Raw genomic sequence first — 12,701 nt, 5'->3', positions numbered from 1 at the left:
TAATGGATTTTCAATAAATGTGTACTGAATGAATGAAGTATTGATTGTCTAGAGCCAAATTCCAAATACCTATTATCTCCAAAATCTGAATCACACAAGATGGCAATAAACTGCCTGGTAATCCTAGTTGATTATTAGTATTATCCCAACTACATATTAAGGTCCTTTAGAAGAGACCTGTGTCCTGCAGGTTGTCTGTAACCTCTTTATCTCCTAGCACAGTGTTCAGCCATATTACTTGGATTTTAAAAGACTGGTTGTTTGAATTTAATAGGATGAAATTAAACTGTCACACCCTGCTATTTTTACTATCTTGTCCTTTCTTCTCTTTTGCTTTCAGGTAAGAGTCATGTTAGAAATTTTGATGAAGTTTCTTTTTCAACATTTTACTTTAATAAAAAAGGCATCAGTGAAAGAGACAAGGAGGACTTTCTGCCAGACCCATCTTTCTTTTCTCATTCTCCTTTTCCATCTTTCCCCTGCAGATTTCAGCTCAATACATCAAGTGTTTGTTGAAGATCCACTGTTCCACCCTCCATTATGCAGGTACTGTGCACCTAACACTGCATTTGAGAGAGAGCTCAAAGCACAAGATTAGAATTTGATGCTGAAGAAGTAAGTTCATTGATTCACATATGTCTTTCAAAATATCTTTCATCTCCCCATTGGTAGGGGCTGTCCTCTCTCTCTCTCTCCTTCTCTCTTTATTTGAGAACTCATGCAAAATATTCCAAATGAGTTTTAATCCTCCTCTTCCCTCTCCTGGTTCATCTGGAAGTAATGCAATTCATAACTCTCTTTGCTGTTAGCAATCACACATAACCAGTCACCTTGATTATTCTTCAGATATTTTTTGGTGAGATATTTCAAATGCCTTTTAGAAAAAGACACCTCAGAAGTTACAGAAATTTTGCTCTTGCTCCTTTTAATGGTTAGAACCCCTCCACCAAGATTCCAGCTCTTCCATTCACTTCTTTTCTTTTCTTTTTTAAGTCCAAGCCTGTTTATTTGGTCACCTTGATTCTCTCTTGCAGAAACTGCTCAAAATTGGCACCGTCCATGATTCCATCTTCTAGAGGGTGAGTGCAGTCAAGGGTAAACTTCAGAACTTGCTTCTTCTTTTTTTTTTTTTTTTTGGCTCCCTTTCACTAAAAGCTTTTTCTTGGGCACCATGGCAGCAGTGGATACAGAAAGGGGCCATTTTCTTTTATGCTTCAATCCATTCCAAATACCTCAGTTCCTAAGATTGGACTAGACATTGTAGGGTGTTAAAAAAAAAAAAAAAGAGGTAGAAATTCTGGTTCCTGTCCACCAAGAATTTATATTCTACCACTTAATGTAGTAGGCTTGGAGAACATGACAGTAAAGTGCTAAATTATGTGGAGCAGACCTAGAGGATTATTAAGGGTATAATGATGTCATGTTAGTTTCCTACTGTTGCTATAACAAATTACCACAAATTCAGTAACTTAAAACAATACAGATTTATTTTCTGACAGTTCTGGGGGTCACAAGTTCGCTATCAGCCTCATCGGGCTAAAATCAAGCTGTTGGTAGGGCTGGTTACTCTGGAGGGTCTGAAGAAGAATCTGCTTCGTTGTCTTTTCCAGCTTTAGAGACTGCCTTTGTTACTTGACTCCTGGCCCCACGTCTCATTGGCTTTTCTCCCTCTACTACCATTGTGGAATCACCTCTTCTCCCACTCAGCTCCTCTAGCCTCCCTCTCAGAAGGACCCTTACAATGACATTAAGCCCCCCTGCATAACCTAAGATAACTTCTCCAATCTCAATGTCCTTAAGTTAACCACATCTGCAAGGTACTTTTTGCCATGTAAATCTGTATCACAGATTCTAGAGAATGGAAAGTGGATGCCTTTGGGGGCAGGGGCCATTATTCAGCTAACCACAAATGCACAGTTGTATAGGACACAACTGGGAAGTAACTAGAGAAATTTTTAAAACTTAAAAGAGGAAATGAACTTAAGCCAAACCTTGAAGGTCAGATAAAATGTAATATGCAGAGAAAAAAATAGTAAAGCCTTCCAACAGGAAGAAAACACCACAAGTGGCAAAACAATACGTCAGGCTCAAGGACCTCAAGATGCTGGCTTCGGGGAAAACAAAACTAACACAGATTCAACAGTTAATAGAAGAACCTAAAGAACCTAACAGGAAAAAGGTGTTGTATAGTCTTTTAGAACAAAATAACTTAAGAAAACAAAAGATAACATGAAGTGTAGTCATATAACTCTGAAGAAATTGGTCCAAAGAAATGATGTCCAGAAAGAGTTAAATACTGTATGTATTCATAGCAAAAGGAAAACATGCCCATTGGTCCTTGAAATCCAAAAGAGAAGGAGCAAATATAATGTAATCCATCAAAACCATTTATTCATCTCAATTTTGTGGTTTTCCTTAAATTTTCTTACATCCTTTATTTTTGCTAACTGAAAAGGAATAGGTAGGTGGGGGATTCAGGTAAAGAAAAAAATGTTCATACATTAAGACTTTCTATTCCTTTTATTGATGAACGATGTCCTATATTTAGAATGCTCTAAGATTGATAAATCTACTCCCAGTTTGACCTACTTCTCTCACAGGATTTGCTTCATCTTCCCCTTTATTTTTCTCCACCCTTTTCCAAAAACAAAACAAAAATGGAGGAGAGGGGACAAAAAGATTTGAGTGAGGGGGTGCTTGAGTGGCTCAGCTGGTTAAGTGTCTTGCCTTTTCTGCCTTTGACTCAGATCATGATCCCATGGTCCTGGGATTGAGCCCTCAATGGGCTTCCCGTTCATTGGGGAGTCTGCTGCTCCCTCTGCTCTGCACCACCCCCCATGCTCTCTCCATCTCTCTCTCTCTCTCAAATAAATAGATAAAATCTTGAAAAAAAAAAAAAAAAGAAAGAGATTTGAGTGAAAAAGATATAGGAAGCAGGGCCTACAGAGAAAAGGGATGATAAAGGGAAAGATAAATAGGAGAAAGACATTACAGCCCATGACCTTTTGCTTCTGGTGGATTAAAGCATGGCAAATTTGAACACACTCACACAAGGTATATGCTCACAAAATAATAAAAAAGGAAAGGAGGGGTGCCTGGCTGGTTCATTTGGTAGAGTATGCTATTCTTGATTTCAGGGTTGTGAGTTTGAGCCCCACAGTGGGCATAGAGATTACTTTGAAGTAAATAAAATCTTTTAAAAGAAAGAAAGAAACTGAAGATAGGAAATCAGGAAGTTGGGGTACTAAGGAAAACTAGTTCACCGTCTTACCTATGGCTAACCAAGCTAAAAGGTTGCTCAAGCAATTTTAACCACTTTTCTCATATACTTACATGAGAAATATTCTTTTGTAGTCACAAAGTGCTAAAATATTTCCACTCGGTGCAACTCTGCTGCACTTTCCATCATTCTGTGAAAATTAATAAAGGAAAACTTCACTAAAGTAGAGTCAGGAGACTAGAAGGGGAGAACATTACTACTCAGTTACAGGAAGAATTGTCAATTATAGGTCCCAACAGAAGAATCTTCAACAGGAAGAATCATCAATTACATGCCCCAACAGAGAAAAATGTACACTGCATCTCCTATAAGAAATCAACTACTGCTACAATTCAGCCAATGAGAAACTCCTCACACTGAACTTTTGCTTTCCTCCAAGGGACTTGTACTCAAAACGATCCAATTTCCTCCTCCTTCTCCATAAAGTATCATTCTTCTTGGATTTGCCTTTAGTTTTTGATGTAGTGTGTATGCCTCCCATTGCAAGTCTTTGTTATTCCTGCATAAACTCATTTTTTGCTGGTAAAATAACTGACAAGTTTTCTTTTTAAGGTTAACAGTTCCTTCCTTGCACTAGGTATGGATTATTTCACCAACACATTCTCTTAACCTTGCCACCAAATGTTTGTAAGATATATGCAGAGGTCAAAAGCAATGGGTTTTGAAATGTTTTAAATAGGCTGTATTTTATTTTTATTTATTTATTTTTAAAGATTTTGCTTTTAAGTAATCTCCATACCCAATGTGGGGCTCGAACTCACAGCCCTAAGATCAAGAGTCACACACTCCACTGACTGAGCCAGCCAGGCACCCCTAAACTATTTTTAGAGATATTTTAGGTTTGCAGCAAAATTGAGAGTAAATTTTTAAGAAACCCACCCCCCATCCAGTAGTTTTCATTAAGATTCACTGTGTTGTATATTCTATAGGACTGCTCAAATATATGATGACATGTATCCACTACTATTAGTATCGTACAGGGGAGTTGAACTGCCCTAAAACTTCTCTGTGCACTGCGTAGTCATCCATCCCTCCCCCAAACGCTGGCAATCACCGATCTTGTTACTCTACAGTTTGTCTTCATATATTTGGAATCATACAGTATGTAGCATTTTTCGATTGTCTTCTTTCATGCCGTCATATGCATTTAAGTTTCCTCCATGTCTTTTTGTGGCTCGGTGACTCATTTCTTTTTGCCAGAGAGTAATATTCCATGGTCTAGATGTGTTGTCAAAAACCAACCTCCATGCTTCAGAGCCAAAATAAAAGGCGAAGACAAAGTTTAGGATAAAGAGGCACAATAGCTTTATTGCTCTGACTGGCCAAGAAGGCTGCAGCAAGCCATGGCCTTCAAAACCTGCAAGCCCACCTAGAGGCAGGAGCTGAGGCTTTTATAAGGAAATACAGGGTCTAGCTGGTTGTGACAGGAAGTGCTTACATGCTACTGGCCTCCTTCCACTTGTCTTGAGGGTTGGCACCTGCTTCTTGAAACAAAAGGCTAAGAAGGGAGGAGGGGAGGTTTGCAGAAGGGAGGAAAAAGACTACTTTAAAATCAAGCTTTGCTGGGGCACCTGGGTGGCTCAGTGGGTTAAAGCCTCTGCCTTCGGCTCAGGTCATGATCCCAGGGTCCTGGGATCGAGCCCCACATCGTGCTCTCTGCTCCACAGGGAGCCTGCTTCCTCCTCTCTCTCTGCCTGCCTCTCTGCCTAGTTGTGATTTCTCTCTGTCAAATAAATAAAATATTAAAAAAAAATTAAAATCAAGCTTTGCTGAAGCCTTAGTGCGGCCATTGTGATTTTTGTTCAACTTTAACCAGTTTCAGATATATCACAGTTTATCCATTCACTTATGGAAGAACATCTTGGTTACCTCCAAGTTTTGGCAATTATGCATAAAGCTGGTATCCATGGACAGATTTTTGTGTAGACCTAAGTCATTAAACTCCTTTGGGTAAATACCAAGGAGCAACATTACTGGACTGTAGGGTAAGAGTGTGTTTCGTTTTTTAAGAAACTGCCAAATTGTCTTCCAAAGGGGCTGTTCCATTTTGTATTCCCACTGGCAATGAATGAGAGTTTTTATGCTGCACGTTGTCACAAGCATTTGTCGATGTATGTGTTCTGGATTTTGGCCTTCTAATAGGTGTATAGAGGTATCTCATAGTTGTTTTACATTGCATTTCCTAATAACATATGATGTGGATATTTTCATATGCTCATTTGCTTCTGTTTGTCTTCTTTGGTGAAGTTCTATTTAGATCTTTTGCCATTTATTTATTTATTTTAAAGATTTTATTTATTTGACAGACAGAGATCACAAGTAGGCAGAGAGGCAGGGAGAGAGGCAGGGAAGCAGGTTCCCTGCTGAGCAGACAGCCTGATGTGGGGCTCGATCCCAGGACCCTGAGATCACGACCTGATCCGAAGGCAGAGGCTTAACCCACTGAGCCCCCCAGGTGGCCCATTTGCCCATTTTTTAATCAGGTTGTTTGTTTTCTTGTTGAATTTTAAGAGTTCTCTGTATATTTTGAGTAACAGTCCTTTATCAGATATGTCTTGTGCAAATATCTTCTCCCCTTCAGTCTGTGGCTTGTATTCTCATCCTTTTGATATTATTTTAAAAATGAAAACTTGAGGGGCACCTAGGTGGCTTAGTCTGTTAAGTGTCTGACCTCGGCTCTGGTCATCATCTCTGGGTCCTGGCCAACCCCGCATTGTGTCAGCAGGGAGTCTGCTTGCCCCTCTCCCTCTCCTTCTGCCTCTTCCATGCATGCTCTCTCTCTCTCTCTCTCTCTCTCTCAAATAAATAAATAAATAAATTTTAAGTAATGAAAACTTGGGCACCTAGGTGTGGTTAAGCTTTTGCCTTTGACTCAGGTCCTGGTCCCAGGATCCCTGGATCAAGTCCTGCATCGGGTTCCCTGCTCCAAGGGGAGCCTGCTTTTCCCTCTGCCGGCTGCTCTCTCACTGTCTCTCCCCGGCTGCCCCTCCCCCCATCTCTCATGAATAAATAAAATCTGTTTAAAAAAAAAAATGAAAACTTGAACAGAACCTAGAACACAGGGCAGGTTGTCTCCTCGAAAGGAGGGCAGTTTCGGGCGCCTGGGTGGCTCAGTGGATTAAGCCGCTGCCTTCGGCTCAGGTCATGGTCTCAGGGTCCTGGGATCGAGCCCCGCATCGGGCTCTCTGCTCTGCAGGAAGCCTGCTTCCTCCTCTCTCTCTGCCTGCCTCTCTGCCTACTTGTGATCTCTCTCTCTGTCAAATAAATAAATAAAATCTTTAAAAAGAAAAGAGGGCAGTTTCTCAAGTCTCCCACAACAGCACCTGATCCTTTTTTTTTTTTTTAAAGATTTTATTTATTTATTTGACAGAGAGAGATCACAACTAGGCAGAGAGGCAGGCAGAGAGAGAGAGAGGAGGAAGCAGGCTTCCTGCCGAACAGAGAGCCCGACGCGGGGCTCGATCCCAGGACCCTGAGATCATGACCTGAGCCGAAGGCAGAGGCTTAAACCACTGAGCCACCCAGGCGCCCCAGCACCTGATCCTTTTTGACATTTATGCGTGGGGTACCTTTCTGAAATATGCAGCAGTGGAAATAGCAAAGGATGTGATGTCAGAAGATATATTTCAATCATAACTAAGACTTTTATTAGCTGTATTAGGATTTTTTAAAATTGCAAGTGAATTAGTCCAAACTTATCAAGCCAAACAAGGAATTTATTAAGTCACTGAACTTGAAAATCCAGGTTAGGGGCGCCTGGGTGGTTCAATCGTTAAGCATCTGCCTTTGGCTCAAGTTATGATTCCAGGGTCCTGGGATCAAACTGCATAAGGCTCCCTGCTCTGGAAGCCTGCTTCTCCCTCTCCCACTCCCCTTGCTTGTGTTCCCTCTCTCGCTGTGTCTCTGTCAAATAAATAAAGAAAATCCAGGAGTTGATCTGGCTTCAGGGATAGCTATATTCATTTCCCCAAATGAAATCAAGAATATCTTTCTCCCTCTCTCTTTTCATTCTCCACTAGACTTTCCTCCATGTTGGCTTCACTCCAGCAGTTCTCTCTGGAAAACAGCTCCAGGTTTTCATAATTCTTACAGTTCTCAAGTGAAGCCAACTCACTCCTAGAATTCACTTATTTCACTCTGTTGAAAACAAAAACAAAAACACCTTGCATTACTTGGATCACAATACCTACCTGTATATCGGTCTCTGCTTCCAGAGGCTGTAGAAGATCCTGATGTGCCAGTGTGGGTCACGTGCGTGTAGTGGAGAGAGGAGGAGCCCCTTGGTGACAGTCCTGTTAGGAGTTCTAGAAAGGCACAGGAGTAGTTCCTTAAAGGAAAATTACAGTCCTATTACCAAAAGGAGGAAGGAAATTGGTCCAACCAAAGCAACAGATGTCAACTATATCAGTTATAAGATTTGAATTAAGGCACTTAATCTCTCAGTGCCTCTGGTTTGGTTTGGGTGTTTTTTGTGTGTTTTGTTTGTTTGTTTGTTTTGTTTTTCATCAGGAAAAGAAGTTGGAGGGGCTCCTGGGTGGCTTAGCTAGTTAAGCCTCTGCCTTGGGCTCTGTCATGATCCCAGGGTCCTGCGATGGATCGAGTCCTGCACCAGGTTCCCTGCTCAGCAGGGAGCCTGCTTCTCCCTCCCCCTGCTGTGTAAGCTCTCTTTCTCTCTCTCTCTCTCAGACAAATAAATAAATCTTAAAAAAAAAAAAATCCAGTGAATCATGGCACCTGGGTGGCTCAGTCAATTAAGCATGTCTGACTCTTGGTTTTGGCTCAGGTCATCATCTTAGGATGGTGGGATTGAGCCCCATGTCAAGACATGCTTAACACAGTTTGCTTGTCCCTCTCCCTCTGCCCCTCCCTGCCCTGGCATGCGCTCAATCTCTCTCTCAAATAAATAAATAAATAAACAAAGTATTTTTTTAAAAAATCCAATGAATCAAGTTATTTTAAAATTATTGCCCTAGTCTTTGGCCTTCCTATAAATTTCCTATCAACATGTTTTAAATTATCTTATGAAAGTGACATCTTTAAATTTATTCACTTACCTTCATCTTTTGTTTTTCTAAACTGCTCATTTAATGTACTAGATGAAAAAGCACATTTAAAAGCATTAATTTTTATTAACAGCTGTTAAAAACAAGACAACAGTCCCCAAACAAAGGCACTGAAGCCCCAGTTCACCAAACCAGATGTAAATACATTTTTGGCTCTCCCAGAAATGGAAGTTTAAACCAGTTCAATCAGAAACCACCTGGTGAGCACTAGTTAGGCCATGTGCCTGGTAGACTTCTACCATCTCCTAAAGGAAAGTAACTTTGCAATAAGCAATAAACAGTAAGCAATCTGCTTTCTCACCACTATAAATTCCCAGTTCCTGCTCCTTTCTGCCTGTGAAAGTCTTTCATTTTGTACAGCTCCTTGATGCTCCTTTCTGTCTGCTAGACTGGATGCTGCCCGATTCAAATTGATTTCTGCTCAAATAAACTCTGAAAATGTTTAATATACCTCAGTTTAACTTTTAACACAGCTAAAGAGTCATTTTCCTTTTTAAGGTTTTAGAAAAGTCTCTGTTATGTGTTCTCATGGGGAACAATGAACTCTAATTTAATTTACATAAAGAGATAAATATAATCTGTCTGTATTTCATCATAAACCTGGCAGAACTAATTCCTTAATGTCAGTAACTATAGCAGGATTTTGCCAGTTCTGGTTGCCCTATGGCCTGTTAAGTAACAAAATTCAACCAAGTGAATTTGAAGACCTAATTGGCTTTGTTCAACAATTCATGGGTCAGACAGCACCCCATCTAGCCAGCAGAGAGGTGCTCTGAGGAGGTGTCCAAAATGGAAAGATTTTTACAGGCAGAGGGTGGGGACAAGAAGGTTACTAGCAAAACAGAAGGACTGTTCCAGAGGAAGCTGTTTGCTAGGGGAAAAGCCAGGGGTCTTCTCATGCACGCTACCTCATCTTTCTTCGGGAGGATGGAGAGGACCCAGGCGACAGACTCCTTGGCACTGATGGAAAGAAACATTTCCTGACTGACTGGTGAAGGCCACGTTTCTTTAGGAGGTTGAAACTGCCATTAGACTGGGTATTAAGCTCTGGTTTGGGAACTCTGTCTAAGTGACACCATTTGAGGCCTTCGATTTTCCCTTTTATAACAATTTTCCCTTCTCAGTCACATCCCATTTGAGATGTGATCAAACATGATGGCCTTAGCACCACTCTCAGCTACTGCTCTGCAGTTCCCAGGTTCTGTTGCCCCTTTGTGTGGTATCCATAACTCACAACTTTTAAAAATTTAGCCTTTGTGATATAGGTCATGGTTTCTGGTTCACAGTCTTTAAGTTGGGTATTTTCCTCATTCCTTACATGTTCCACCCTTAGGGAGAGCATTTGCTTGGTGGTTAGCAGCTGTAAACTATTTAAGGCTTTTGAGAGAATACAATGCCCCAGATTATTAGGATTACTATGAGCAGGGAATTCCCAATATTTGGAATGTGCTTTAGAGCCATGGTCCCTAGGACCTATGCCAATCAAAATCATATAAGCCAGAGAAAGACCCCTTGGGAAGAGTTCCCTTTTTTAAGCCAAACAGTTTTAACTTCCTCAGGAGAGTAAATCCAGGCCTAGCACGTGGTGTTGGACCCTGCACAGAGACCTCCTTGATGAGCTAAATGATAATCAAGGGCTCTTCAGTTATTTTTTTTTAAGGGCTCTTCTATTATTCAGGACAATGTAACCAGAGAGTCTAAGAATTTGTGTGGGGCAGCTATTGCTTTAGCAGCAGACTTTGTAATGATTTTAAGGATTAAGGAGACGTTTTTTTGTGTGTTTTTTTGTTTGTTTTGTTTTTATTTAAGGATTTTATTTATTTATTTGACAGAGAGAGACACAGTGAGAGAGGGAGAAGTAGGCTTCCCGTGGAGCAGGGAGCCCAATGTGGGGCTTGATCCCAGGATCCTGGGATCATGACCTGAGCCGAAGGGAGATGCTTAACGACTGAGCCATCCAGGCACCTTAAGGAGAAGTTTTTGATCAATGCTTCAATTTGCATTTATGCCTAACCAGGGAAATAGGGACCTGTCAAAAGAAGTGTCCTTTTTAACTTAACAATGTCAGTTTAGAAGAGCAACACAACGGGGCACCTGGGTGGCTCAGTGGATTAAGCCGCTGCCTTCGGCTCAGGTCATGATCTCAGGGTCCTGGGATCGAGCTCCACATCGGGCTCTCTGCCCCGCAGGGAGCCTGCTTCCTCCTCTCTCTCTGCCTGCCTCTCTGCCTACTTGTCAAATAAATAAATAAAAAATATATTAAAAAAAAAAAGAAGAGCAACCAACGAGATTGTCACCAGCTAGACCCCAAGACCTGACTTATACTGCCCACCTGCTTATACCCACCAACTTTTGTCCCACATTTTTCCTTACGTTCTTCCAGCTTATCTCTTAACTTGGGCAAGAGACCTTAGGAGGCATGGCATCCCATGCTGGAAACTGAAACTGACCTTTAAGCAATAATGGCTGCCTTGACAAGACCTCCAGCTGGTCAAGACCACCCAGAACAGTTCAAGCTCAACCTTCAACTCACACCTGTACAGATGGACCATGGAGTGACACACAGAGTAATGACTCTTACCTTCACTTCATTATAATGCCAAAATCTCTGCACAAGGAGCACATAAGCCTCATTGACCTAACATACAATGTATGGATAGGTGTGTTTCCTTCAGACACATGCACAATTTTATGTCCACCTCTATGTACAAAGATCCCCATGATCTCCGTATTTGCTGCAAATAAAGTTTTTTATATGTGACATCTCCACCTAGTATAGTTTCTCTCTGTGACTCACCAAAGGAGCAAACTAATGTTTGTTCAGTTACAAGAGGTCTTATTTTGCTTGTGAAAATTAGAGGCGCAGTTAGATTCTTTTCCTAGCCTGAAATAAAAGAGGTTACCGTCCCTCCTTAGTAATGACCTGGGAGATACAGCTGAGGATGCCATCCTTTTGGGCCAGTACCAGAAAAGGACGGGAGAAGAAAAAGGGTTTTATGCTTAAAGTGTGATGTCTTGATCTGACGTCTTGGGAAGTAGTCTACACGTGGATGTCAGCTACTCTTCTTCCGGGTCAATTTGATTTAGAGATCTCCCACATCTTTTCATTTTGGAGCAGTGTCAATGGTCAGGAGCACTTGGGAGAATCCCTTTAATGGCCTGAGGGCTGTTTACCTCTGATGATGTTTTACAATACCAAATTATTAGGCTCTAGACTGTAACAGGCAGGTTTCCTTTCACTAGGATCCAAGAAGGCTTCTTAACCTGTTGATGACAGGCTTGAGCATAAAACATTAGAGATTTATAGCAACTGGTCATATTGGCATAAAACAGCAGGGATCCAAAGAAGGTTGCATACTGACAGAATTTCTAGAGTTTTGTAAGGTTTTGTTAAGGATCCTATGATTTGTCCAGTGAATGGGTGCCTTGATCCCTAGAGATGATGGAAAGTATAACCCAAATAGGAAACATCATTTTTAACAGTTGTTTTGGGGGTGCCTGGGTGGCTCAGTGGGTTAAGCCTCTGCCTTCGGCTCAGGTCATGATCTCAGGGTCCTGGGATCGCGCCCCGCATCAGGCTCTCTGCTCTGCGGGGAGCCTGCTTCCCCCCCACCCCGCCTGCTGCTCTGCCTACTTGTGATCTCTCTCTGTGTGTCAAATAAATAAATGAAATCTTAAAAAAAAAAAAACAGTTGTTTTGTTTTGTTTTACTGTGAGAGCATCAGCCTTGTAGCAAGGAAAGGTTTTAACCCCTCCAGAAAAAACACAAATACAGTAACAAGTACACATTGATAACTCCTACTAAGTGGCAGCTTAATAAAGTCCAATTGCAGGTGTTAAAATTCTACAGAAGTCTCTACACTTTTGTCTATTCATAATCTGAGTCATCTTAAACATACTATGGATGGGGAAGGAATGCAAAAACCGAAAAATGGGGTTTGTCAAGGAGCCAGAAAGAAGCAAGCAGCTGTCTTGGGCTTCTCATAGCCCTGACTGTTTACTGAATTTATAACCACTCTGTGTCTATTTTAATACTAATTTTTTTGAGTTGCAGACTGCTGCCATAACACAAGGACATTACGATGGCAAAAGTGTGGCAATAAGGGGCCTAGTGTACAGCAGAATGGACTTTGTGTACATGTGCCACAATCTTACAAATATAAAGAAGGCATAGTACTATTTATCTGACAATATTTTCTATGCAAATTTACATAGTAAATAAGCCTAATTAGTTTTACAACTCTTTTGGGATATTTCCAGTCAAAAAGACTTTTTTTTTTAAAGAATTTGATTGGAGGGGTGGTCTGGGTGGCTCAGTTGGTTAAGGGTCTGCCTTTAACTCAGGTCATGAGCGTCCC

At 41.2% G+C, this 12,701-nt stretch overlaps 1 protein-coding gene and 1 pseudogene across 5 annotated transcripts in view; both read right to left on the bottom strand.

The window, feature by feature from the left end:
• The window catches only part of BLOC1S6 (biogenesis of lysosomal organelles complex 1 subunit 6), a 72,647-nt gene that overhangs the window by 17,795 nt on the left and 42,151 nt on the right, over nt 1–12,701 (bottom strand). For 4 of the 5 annotated variants that reach the window (XM_046009366.1, XM_046009365.1, XM_046009367.1 and 1 more), the window contains 2 exons: nt 7,471–7,607; nt 3,334–3,410 (listed from right to left, as the gene is read on the bottom strand). The gene's annotated coding sequence lies outside the window, so the exon portion shown is untranslated. The remainder of the gene's footprint in view (nt 1–3,333; nt 3,411–7,470; nt 7,608–12,701) is intronic. The other variant, XM_046009368.1, reaches the window with a different exon arrangement.
• On the bottom strand, nt 579–1,173 carry LOC123944339 (annotated as a pseudogene).

Source organism: Meles meles, chromosome 6, assembly GCF_922984935.1.
Source record: "Meles meles chromosome 6, mMelMel3.1 paternal haplotype, whole genome shotgun sequence".
Lineage (NCBI taxonomy): Eukaryota > Metazoa > Chordata > Mammalia > Carnivora > Mustelidae > Meles > Meles meles.
The sequence above is the reverse complement of the archived record's forward strand: the minus strand, read 5'-3'. Positions and strand labels throughout refer to the sequence as shown.